This window comes from Mastomys coucha, unplaced genomic scaffold, assembly GCF_008632895.1.
Source record: "Mastomys coucha isolate ucsf_1 unplaced genomic scaffold, UCSF_Mcou_1 pScaffold22, whole genome shotgun sequence".
Classification (NCBI taxonomy): domain Eukaryota; kingdom Metazoa; phylum Chordata; class Mammalia; order Rodentia; family Muridae; genus Mastomys; species Mastomys coucha.
This window is the reverse complement of record NW_022196905.1, coordinates 37,325,560-37,337,767: the sequence shown is the minus strand read 5'-3', so window position 1 is coordinate 37,337,767 and position 12,208 is coordinate 37,325,560.

Here is a 12,208-nt window from a genome sequence, read left to right as displayed (position 1 = left end):
GAGTCTTCAAACATGATTTCTGGTCTGACCCTTGGAAAAGACAAAGGGAGATGTAAGATTGCAAGATTGCGTTGGAAGAGGTTTGGGCTGCAGTGAGATTTTTCAGTTCTGTCTAGTCTGGTGGAGGATTTACAAGTCAGTCATGTGGTTGAGGGATCCTGGGTCACAGAGTGTTAGACAACTGGTTTATGAGGACCAAGTACTCACTGTGCTTGCTAAGATATGACCCAAAGAGCAGAAGCTGGGACAAGTCCTCAATAATGTGTCAGAGCTGATCTCTGAGTTTGCTTCTGGATACTCCAAATGAAGGCATGGCTTGATAAGGAATTTCATGTGGCTGAATTAAGGCTGCATCATTGACTCTGTAATCAACACATATAGAAAGAGAGTCTTAGTTATTGTTCTGTTGTTGTGAAAAAACACAATAACCAAGGCATCTTCTAAAAGAAAAACATGTATAGGGGCTTGCTTGCAGTTTCAGTGGGTTAGTCCATGATCATCATGGCAGAGATCCACCATGGCAGTAGCTGAGAACTTACAGCCTGATCCACACACAGGAGAGAGAGAGAGAGAGAGAGAGAGAGAGAGAGAGAGAGAGAGAGAGAGAGAGAGAGAGAGAGAGAGAGAGAGAGAGAGAGAGAGAGAGAGAGAGAGAGAGAGAGAGAGAGAGAGAGAGAGAGAGACAGAGAGACAGAGACACAGAGAGAGACAGAGAGAGACAGAGAGACAGAGAGACAGAGACAGAGAGACAGAGAGACAGAGAGACAGAGACAGAGAGACAGAGAGAGACAGAGACAGAGAGACTGAGTTAGGTAGGCATGGGCTATAATTATTATTAACTTATTCATTTTATAACCCACTCACTGCCTTTCTCCCTGTCACCCCTTCCCACAATCCTTCCCCATCCTCCCTTCTCCTCTGAGCAGGTGGGGGTCCCTCTGGATATTCCCCCACCCTGGCACATCAACTCTCTAGGAGGCTAGGGACATCCTCTCTGACTGAGGCCAGACATAGCAGCCCAGTTAGAAGAATAGATCACATATACAGGCAACAGCTTTTGGGATAGTCCTTGCTCCAGTTGTGCGGGACCCACATGAAGAACAAGCTGCACATTTACATATGCACATGTATCCAGCTTATGTATATTGGTTGGTAGTTTAGTCCCTGAGAGCCCCAAGAGTCCAAATTAGTTGACTCTGTTGGTCTGCCTGCGGAGTTCCTGTCCCCTTCGAGACCAGCAATCCTTCCTCCTATTCTTTCCTAAGAGTCCCCAAGCTCCATCCTCCCTTTGGCTGTGGGTGACTGCATCTGTCTGAATGGAACCTCTCAGAGGTCAGTCAGGGCATGGGATTTTTAAAGCAAACGTCAATGCCCACCCCTAGTGGGCATCTCCTCCAAAAAGGCCACACCTCTTAATCCTTTCCAAACACTTCCACCAACTGGGAGCCCAACATTCAAATATATGGGCCTATATGTGTCATCCTCATTTAAATCATCACACAGAGCCATCCCTACTCAACATATAAATATAGTTTCCTTGAGAGATTGTGAAATGTTTGTTTAGAGCCCAGAGCCTTAACAGCATCTTGGGCGTGGAGAAAATAATATGGATTGGTGAACAGATGGGGCAATAGACTTTGTAGGTCCCCTCCCCTGGGGGGGGCTGCAACAGCAAGCAATGGAAAGAGACTAGTCACAATAATGGGAACTCAAACTCTGAACCATGCACTTTGCTCCCAGCTCCATCAGTAGCTGCCTTTTGACCTTGAATAAATCCCTTCAAGTTTCCATGAATATTAATTCTGCAGAATCTGTTTTACTTGTCTTGAGTTAGTAGGAGGACCAAGTGAGAGGTGAGAAGAAGCATTTCAAATCAGATCAATTGTATGATAACATCACCCCCCCTCCTTTGCACAAATCCTTACAAATAATTCAGCGAGACCATTTTGAAGACCATCAAGCCCAAAATTACTAATCCAACTTAAATATTCAGGGTTACTCTAATAATCCGTTGGTTTCCTCAGGGGAAGTCAAGCCTGTAGATCGTAAATCCCAGAGGAAGCAGCATTTAGTAAAGCAGATGTGTGATTTGTGTTTTTAAACTCCATAAATAGAAGCGGCAAAGGGATAGGAGTCATGGGGAAGAACTGGGTTGAACTGCCCAGTCTAGACAGTAGCTGCCTCCTGTCAGCCAGTAACAGTGCTGGGCAAGGGCTAGTGTGCACCAGCAGATGGCTGGAACACAGAAACTGCATCAAGTAACTATACCCATCATGCCTTGTAGACGTGCATCTGATACTAGAACAAGTAGCCTGGATTAGGTTTCAGAAAGTGAAGAAAATGTAGAAACACTTCTCTTGTGTTTGCTTCCCACAGACTGCTTTGCTTTCTGCTTTAGGAGAAAACTGTCCTAGAAAACCAAAAGCCTGTGTTCTGGGACTAATGAAATAGGAGTCCTGTACACAGATTTAAAAAAAAAAAAATGCTGATCACGGGGAATGGAAAGGTATCTTGGTTGGTAAGCAATTAAGCCTTTGCTTTACTAGCATTCTGGCATGAGTTCGACTCTCAGGACAGACATGAAAGAAGCTGGGCCTGGTGGCACACTTTTGAAATCCCTGTACGGGGTTGTACAGCTAGACAGATCTCTGGAGCTTGCTGGCCAGTGAGTCTAGCTACTTGATAGCTACAAGGCAATGAGAAGCCTTGTCTCAAAAGTCAAGGTGTACAGCATCCAAGGAATGACAGCTGAGATTGACCTCTGGCTCCTATGCACCTGCACACACATGTGTGAGTACACATGTTGGAAACCCTGTCACTGAACATTGAAGTCTATTATGTTGGGATAGCTCCCCTGAGCTTGGCACAAAATGGAGGACTCCTTTTTCCATCTGAGTTTCCTCTTCTCTACCTTATCTCAGGACCTCCATTCCCCCACACTCTACTTGAGAAATGTCACCTAATCCCTGGTGAAATTCCTGGGATGCTTTTCCATACTAATGAGGTATCCTTGAAACTTTATCCTAAGAAGAACTCTTTCTTCTTAGGGTTTATATAGCCTTTTTTTTTTTTTTTTACCTTGAATAAGGAGCACAAGCTGCTTCATTGAATGCTGTCTGAAAGAGATGTAACACTGAATTCTTTAGACAATACCTCCCCACAGCACTCCCCGCTGGACCAGTATCCTGCTGACCTACCCTTCCTGATTTTACTTTATCTTTTCCAGCCCAGTATGCACTGGGGGTCTAGACACCCCAAGGGAAGACACAGATTGTGGAATTTTGTTCTGCTTCATCCTTCCCAGCCTGGTGTATACCTGCCTGGTATGTATGGAGTCCAGACACCCCAAGAGAAGATGTGGACCTTGAAATTTGGCTCTGCACCATTTTTCTCTGCTTGGTGTACAGCAGGACCTGAACACCCCAAGTGAAGAAGCAAAAATGGAAACACACACACACACACACACACACACACATACTCAGCCTTGTTTCAGACTCTTATTCTAGGGAAACAACACTGGCACAGTAAATGACCAAGGTACTCTGATTCAGAACAAACCTCCAGTGTTGAATGAAAAGCTAATAGTCTCCAAAAGAACACATGTGCCCTCTTTCAGCCTATCAATAGAGACAGAAAACAATGTGGGCATGAACTACTTTCACGAGCAACCTACAAGAGTTTAAGCTGTACATTTAGCATCTATCTTTGTGCTGGTGGGCACCCGAGTTCTGTGGATACATTTTTCTTAGCTGGGTGGCCTCCTCCAGCTTTAGCTGTCTGACTTCTGTGAAGAACTGTATTAACTGATATATTTTGCATGTTTGTTTCTTATACAGGCTAAGTAGCACTAGGTGATGTGAAGAAACAATAGCAAAGGTGATGGTATGCAGTAGCAGGCTCTCAGCAAACAGGTAAAATCTGACCTAGTCCTCTGACCTGGTTAGGGGTACAGGGGATGAACATTCAGTTTAAATTAAAGGGAGAACTTGAGTCAGAGAGCTGGCCAGTCAATCAATGTAACACGCATAACCAGTGGTAAGAAACCTTTGACTATATGAGTGGGTGGTGGCTTCTGATGGAGGTGGATGGCTTAAAGAAGGAACATACTGAACACACAGGCCTAAATTCCTGGCTTAACATGAAGTTCTAAAGCCATGGACTTTAATTGGCTCCAGTCTCACTGCTCTTTGGAGACTTCAGGGCTGAAACAGTCATCAACTAGACCCTGATCTGTTTACATAATGGCTTCTCTTCTCCAGGTTTTGAGACTGCCAATGACATGTTTTAAGCAACTACTCAGTGGGCTGCCCATTCACATCTGTGGTCATTACTTTCCTCATCATTGTGACACACAACCGGAAGAAATAGTACAGGGAGGAAAGGTATCTCTGGAACTGCTATCTATTTCTCACAGAAGGTGGCTGGAACATGCAATTGCTGTTTGTGTTTTCTGGCTGGCCAATAACCAGAGACACAGCTGGAAGCAGATCTAGGCTCTAATGCCCAAAGTCTGTCTTTACTGGCTTATATCAGCCAGCTAGGGCACAAGTTCCAAAGCTCCACAGCCTCCTGAAACAGTGTCACCAGTTGGGAACCAATATTTAAACACATGAGCCAGCAAGGATGCTTGAAGAGTCAAACAATAATAGTGTTCTTGCTTGGAATCCCAGAATAAGCAGTCAGATGTCTCTGCGCTTGGGATGGTTTTGATTGACATCATAGGCTGATGTGGAGAGCAATTGGGTAACCTCCCGGTGTTTGCATATGTATAAGAAGAACAATGTCTGTCCCACACCATTGCTGGCTTTGTTCCAATATTTGAGTCATTCCACTCAGAATCTGATCCAATGATGTGGATCCTCCCCCAAGTAAAGAAAGTTGTAAAACCCTGCTTCAGCAGATCTCTTTGAGATACACCTCCCTCTGAGGGTTATGCAGTAATAGCTCCTGTTGCTGGGACACATGATTAAAAGGCAGGGCAGAGAAATTTCCCATCTAAAAGCACATTTCAAAACCAAAGAAGATGTCAACATGACTTCAATACTGCTTCTTTCAGAGATCACTGAAGTTCTTCTCACAAGGCACCATAGCGTTTTCACACACTCCTTTCTTCTTAACTGCCTGCCCCCTCCACCTGCCTTTCAGTTTTTAACTCTTCCTCAGTTCTGTCTCCATCATGGCAAGCCACACACAACACTCATCTCTTATTCCTGTCTGGAAACTGTAGCTTTTCAAGGGGTGTTTAGCTCATCTCAGTTCTTCTCCTTCTCTCCCCAGAAGCTGACAAATAAGAACAATACTACTTTTTTTTTTAATCTGAACTATCCTTGAAATTAGACTCGTGCATTAAAGGCTTGGTCACCAGAGTGCAGACAGCTGTGGGAAGAATAGGAGCTGGAACGTTTATGAAGTAAAGCCTACTAAAGGGGAGTTGGGTCTGGTTAATTGAAGCTTGCCTTCAAATGAGACCTTGGGGTGTTGGTCTCTTCCTCCCTGCTTGGTTTCCTGGTGCCTGGGGTGAGCAGAACTCTCAGAGCGTATACATGTAGTGTCTGCATGTATACATGATGTACCAAACTGACCTTGGACTTCAATCTCCAAAAGTCATGGGTCAAAATAAAGCTTTTTTCCTTGAAAGTTGATTCTCACCCAAATTTCTTCACAGAAAAAGAAACCTGACTGAGATGGGGGCCGGGGGTGAGGACAGAACAAGAGGGATGCATTCCTAGTGAGTGCTGGCCACACTTCCCTGTGTAAAGAATGGGATATGCAGAAAGCAACCCTTATTAGCTCAATCTACTCATAGTATAAGAATGGGATGCATTAAGAAATATTATCAAGATATAACTTAAGGAAGTTCTAGGGCAAATTCATAATCTCCAAGCTTCCGTGCATTCTGGCTGAAAACAGAATACTCATGAAAACACTTGGCATAAAATCAGTAGGTAGGAACTATAAGGTCACTTCACCTCTTCCCAAGCCATAATTCCTGCTAGCGCTGATGGAGAACATAGCCTCATTTTTCAATGTTTATTAAAATATTCAAAACATAAATTTTTTTTCTGAAAACATCACAGCAAAGATGCAGTGGACTTACTCTACAGAGTCTAATATTCACATCTCACCTAGTCTGTTTCCTTATCCATAAGTTCCATCCATCTTTTACCCATTTAACCATCAATTCAGCTTGCTTGTAATGCTTTCCAAAGTCAGTTGCTGACATCAATAACTTTCTTTCCAGGCAAGTCTCTGTGCACACTTTTATTTTTAAATGATCCCCATGAAGGACGTTGCAAGATAACCTTTTACACGTGATACAAATGCTGGTATGCTGATAGATCTCCTCCATCCCTGACAAAATGTAGGTCAGTCTTGCTCTGTCTCTCTCTGTCTCTCTGTCTCTTTGTCTCTTTCTGTCTCTCGGTCTCTATCTCTGTCTCTCTCTCTCTCTCTCCTGAACTTGAATTTTTTGGTTTTTGTTTTTTGTTTTGTGAACTTGATTTTTTTTTTGTTTTGTTTTTTGTTTTTTTGTTTTTTGAGACAGGGTTTCTCTGTGTAACCCTAGCTTTCCTGGAACTCACTCTGTAGACCAGGCTGGTCTTGAACTCAGAAATTCGCCTGTCTCTGCCTCCCAAGTGCTAGGATTAAAGGTGTGCTCCACCACTGCCCAGCTTCTCCGAAACTTGAAAGCACCATTTCTTAGTGTGTATGTGACAGAACCCTGGATTGCAGCTATGTGGGTAAGAAAAGTTTAGTTGTATAAAACGCTTAAAAGTTTCTGGGCTAAGTAAAGTTTTGAAACTTTTTGTAACTGAAGCCTTTATTTTTATAGGGTACTATACACATAAGTAGAGGTAACACTTCTAACTTATTTGGCCCAAAGACCCTATTCTCCTATGAGAAGGTGTAGAAGAATGAATTTCTTACTGGGCAGGTTTATCTATCCCTAAACACCATGCTCTTTTTTCTCTTCCTTTTGGCTCACACACTGTATAACTTCCAGTTTTTAGTCCTGCCCATGATTATATGCAAAGAGGCTCTGAGTTACTCAAGTCACTTCTGCCTTTGGTTGTCCTGTTTCTTACCACTGACTGTGCCTCTGAAACACATCTCATGTTAATGATGATGTCATGAGTTTGGGAATGTGGAAGGCAGCTTTGACCCTCTTGGAATCATCTTTGAAATCAATGACAGAAGGACAGATCACACATTGTTTGATATCTCATATCTCCCATGTGAAATTTCATTTAACCTTGAGGTTCGCCTGGGAGTCACTTGGTCATCCAAGCTTTGTCTTCTCCATCAGCTGTCGGGGGAAGGAATCACAGGTAGAAGATTCTGGAAATTGTGTGAGTTTATCATTAGAGAAGCAGAATAATAGGATCTGAAATGACTTTAATGATGCCACTTGCCTTTAGTCCCAGCCTCCAGCAGGGATTGTCATGGGTTGTTGACCTGGTTTTTTAATTTCTTCCATGAAGGACGTTGCTTTCAGTTTCCTCTTACAAATTTATCATGATGTTGCAAATACATTTGCTACCCTCAAAAGACACCAAATATGTCTTAAACACCAGTTTTTTTAAATCATTTAAGAAATGCTCTTATTATATGAAGTGAAGGAGAAAAGGAGTACAACCAGTATTTATACATATGTATGTTTTGTTAGAGAGTCTAGAAGCCTTAGGTGCAAAACCACAACAGGGGTTTTAGCAAGTGTGATCTGACTCTGTGGATAGAGACCATGTGGTGGCCAACCTGATAGAATGAATATAAAGCCCAGGGGCACTGCTCCTGGAGGGCTGCATCCAAAACATAAAGGAATGAGGGAAGCTTCCTTCAACATGTCTAGTAGCTCCCGTCATGTCACCCCTTCTGGTCTACACGGCCTTGCTCACTTTTTAAACCTGGCCAAACTCCACAGATTTTCTCACTTGTTTGAGGGTCTGAATGGACTTGCTTTTGACCTGTAGCAGCCATCCTGTAATGGCCGAGTGCATAATACCATACTAGAGGTGTAATGAAATAGTATAAGAAGAGAGACTACCCTACATATGCATTAGCACTCGACGTAGCAACAGATTCAGTCTCACCCATAGACACTGGAAGAAACAAGTATAAAGGAGTTGGGATCATTTCAAACATGATGTTTGAAGAGACTAGAACCTGCTCATTAATGCATGCTACGAATTTGTAAACAGTATGGATATTTCAAAATATAATAGTTCACTCTTCCTTTGCAAAAGCTATGGCTGTGCTTTTCCTAACGTCCCTGTTTCAAATGACTCTCTTTGGAGCTTAGTGGTGTAGGCACTAGTAGTCCTAATTAAGTATGTTTGGCACATGGATGTACATACTGGTCTTTCTCAAGTTCATTCCTATGCACATGGGTGATGGGTTGAGAATCAACATGCACCCTTTTTTTTTTTTTTTATTCAGGAAATACAATTTCACACAGAGGAAAGTACTTAAACAGGCACAAGATGATTTGGTATATGCTGAGATGCAGACTTTGAATGAGAAACTGCATGCTCACCACTGTGCAAAGTGTCTTAATAATGATAACACTAGGGAAAGTTGTGAATGGTTAAGAACATCACCCGGTGAATGTTGATTCTGAGCATCTTGATAGCAGCATGATACAGCCAGAAAAGCTTCCCTTTTTTATTAAATTATTTTTACACTCCATATTCCATTCCCACCCTCCAACTGTTCCACATCCCTCACCTCCTCCCAGCAACCCTGTCTCCATGTAGATGCCCTCACCTTCCACCCCACTTGACCTCTAAACACCCTGGGGCCTCCAGTCTCTTGAGAGTTAGGTGCATCATCTCTGAATGAACATAGACCTGGCAGTCCTCTACTGTATGTATGTTAGGGACCTCATAGCAGCTGGTGAATGCTATCTGTTTGGTGGCCCAGTGTCTGAGAGATCTCGGGGGTCCAGATTAATTGAGACTGCTGGTCTTCCTACAGGATCACCCTTCTCCTTAGGTTCTTTCAGCCTTCCTTAATTCAACAACAGGGGTCAGCTGCTTCTGTCCATTGGTTGGGTGCAAATCTCTGCATCTGACTCTTTCAGCTGCTTGTTGGGTCTTTCAGAGGGCAGTCATGATAGTCATGATAGTCTCTTTTTGTGAGTACTCCATAGACTCAGTAATAGTGTAAGGCCTTGGGACCTCCCTTGAGCTGGATCCCACTTTGGGCCTGTCACTGGACCTTCTTTTCCTCAGGCTTCGCTCCATTTCCATCCCTGAAATTCCTTCAGACAGGAACAATTATGGGTCAGAGATGTGACTGTGGGTTGACAACCCCATCCCTCACTTGATAGCTTGTCTTCCTACTGGAGGTAGGCTCTACAAACTCCCTTTCCCAACTGTTGGGCATTTCATCTAAGGTCCCTCCCTTTGATTCCTGAGAGTTTCTTACCTCCCAGGTCTCTGGTGCATTCTGGAGGGTTCCCCCAACCTCCTATTTCCTGAGGTTGCCTGTTTCCATTCCTTTTGCTGGCCCTCAGGGCTTCAGTTTTTTTCACTCATCCCATACCAGATCAGGTTCCCCTCTTCCCCACCAATACCCCCCTCACCATCTACTTTCCCTCCCAGCTCCCTCCATCCCTCCCCACTTGTGATTGCTTTCTTCTCTCTCCCTAGTGGGACTGAGGTGTCCTCACTTGGGCACTTCAGCTTGTTGACCTTTTTGAGTTCTGTAGACTGTATCTTGGGTATTCTGCACGTTGTTGTTGTTGTTATTGTGGTGTTTCACTTTTGTTTTTTTTGGCTAATATCCACTTATTAGTGAGTACATACCATGCATATACTTTTGGGTCTGAGTTACCTCACTCAGGATGATATTTTCTAGTTCCATCCATTTGCCTGCAAATCTCAGGATGTCCCCATTCTTAATAGCTGGGTAGTATTCCATTGTGTTAATGAACCACATTTTTTGTATCCATTCTTCTGTCATGAGACATCTGGGTTGTCGCCAGCTTCTGGCTATCATAAATAAGACCGCCATGATCATAGTGGAACACATGCCCCTATGGCATGGTGGGGCATCTTTTGGATATATTTCCAAGAGTGGTATACTGGGTCTTCAGGTAGACCTATTTCCAATTTTCTGAAGAACCTCCAGATTGATTTCCAGAGTGGTTGTTCCAGTTTTCAATCCCACCAGCAATGGAAGAGTGTTCCTCTTTCTCTACATCCTCTCCAACATGTCTTGTCACCTGAGGTTTTGATCTTAGCCATTCTGATTGGTATAAAGTGAAATCTCAGGGCTGTTTTGATTTGCATTTCTCTGATCACTAAGGGCTTTGAACATTTCTTTAGGTGCTTCTCAGCCATTCGAGATTCTTCAGTTGTGAATTTTCAGCTTAGTTCTGTATCCCATTTTTTGATTAGGTTGTTTGTTTTTGTTTTGGTGATTAACTTCTTGAGTTCTTTATATATTTTGGATTTTAGCCCTCTATCAGATGTGGGGTTAGTGAAGATTTTTTCCCAATCTGTAGGTTGCCCATTTGTCTTATTGACTATGTCCTTTGTCTTACAAAAGCTTCCCAGTTCCATGAGGTCCCATTTATCAATTCTTGATCTTAAAGCATGAGCCACTGGAGTTATCTTTAGGAAATTTCCCCCTGTGCCAATGAGTTCAAGGCTCTTTCCCACTTTCTCTTCTATTAGATTCAGTGTATCTGGTTTTATATTGAGGTCCTTGATCCACTTGGACTTGAGCTTTGTGACAAATACGGGTCTATTTACATTTTTCTACATACAGACAACCAGTTAGACCAGCACCATTTATTAAAGATGCTTTCTTTTTTTTCCATTGTATATTTTTGGTGTCTTTGTCAAAGATCAAGCAAGTGTGTGGTTTTATTTCTAGATCTTCAATTCTTTTCCATTGATCAACATGTCTGTCTTTGTACCAGTACAATGCAGTTTTTATCACTATTACTCTGTAGCAAAGCTTGAGGTCAAGGGTGGTGAGTCTCCCAGCTGTTCTTTTATTGTTAAGAATTGTTTTTGCTATTCTAGGTTTTGCCTTTCCAGATTAATTAGATAACTGCTCTTTCCATGTCTTTGAAGAATTGTGCTGGGATTTTGTTGGAGATTGCATTGAATCTATAGATTGCCTTTGGTAGGATGGCCATTTTTACTATGTTAATTCTCAATCCATGAGTGTAGGAGATCTCTCCATTTTCTGAAATCTTCTTTGATTTCTTTCTTGAGAGACTTGAAGTTATTGTCAGACAGGTCTTTCACTTGTTTGGTTAGAGTTACCCCAAGATAGTTTATATTATTTGTGGCTATTGTGAAGGGAGTTGTTTCCCTTATTTCTTCCTCAGCCTGTTTATCCTTTGTATAAAGGAAGCCTGACTTATTTGAGTTAATTTTATATCCAGCCACTTTGCTGAAGTTATTTATCAGCTGGAGAAATTCTCTGATAGAATTTTTGGGGTCACTTATGTATACTATCATATCATCTGCAAATAGTGGCATGCTTATTTCTTCTTTACCAATTTGTATCCACTTGATCTCTCTTTGTTGTCTTATTGTTCTAGCTAGCACTTTGAGTGCTATATTGAATAGATATGAGAATGGGCATCCTTATCTTGTCCCCAGTTTCAGTGGGATTGCTTCAAGTATGTCTCCATTTAATTTGATATTGGCTGTTGGTTTGCAGTAAATTGTTTTGATTATGTTTAGGTATGTGCCTTGAATTCCTGATCTCTCCAATACTTTTAACATGAAAAGGTGTTATATTTTGTCAAATGTTCTTTCTGCATCTAAGGAGATAATCATGTGATTTTTTTTTCTTTGAGTTTGTTTATATAGTGGATTGCATTAATGGATTTTCATATTATTAAACCCTTGCATCCCTGGGATGAAGTCTACTTGATTGTGGTGAATGATGGTTTTGATGTGTTCTTGAATTCAGTTTGCAAGAATTTATTGAGTATTTTTGCCTCAATATTTATAAGCGAGATTGGTCTGAAGTTCTCTTTTTTTGGTTGGGTTCTTGTATGGTTTAGGTATCAGAGTAATTGTGGCTTCATAGAACAAGTTAGGTAGTGTTCCTTCTGTTTCTATTTTATGGAATGGTTTGAGGAAAATTGGTATCAGGTCTTCTTTGAGGGTCTGGTAGAACTCTGCACTAAATCCATCTGTTTCTGGGTTTTTTTGCTTGGGAGGTTTTTAATGACATCTTA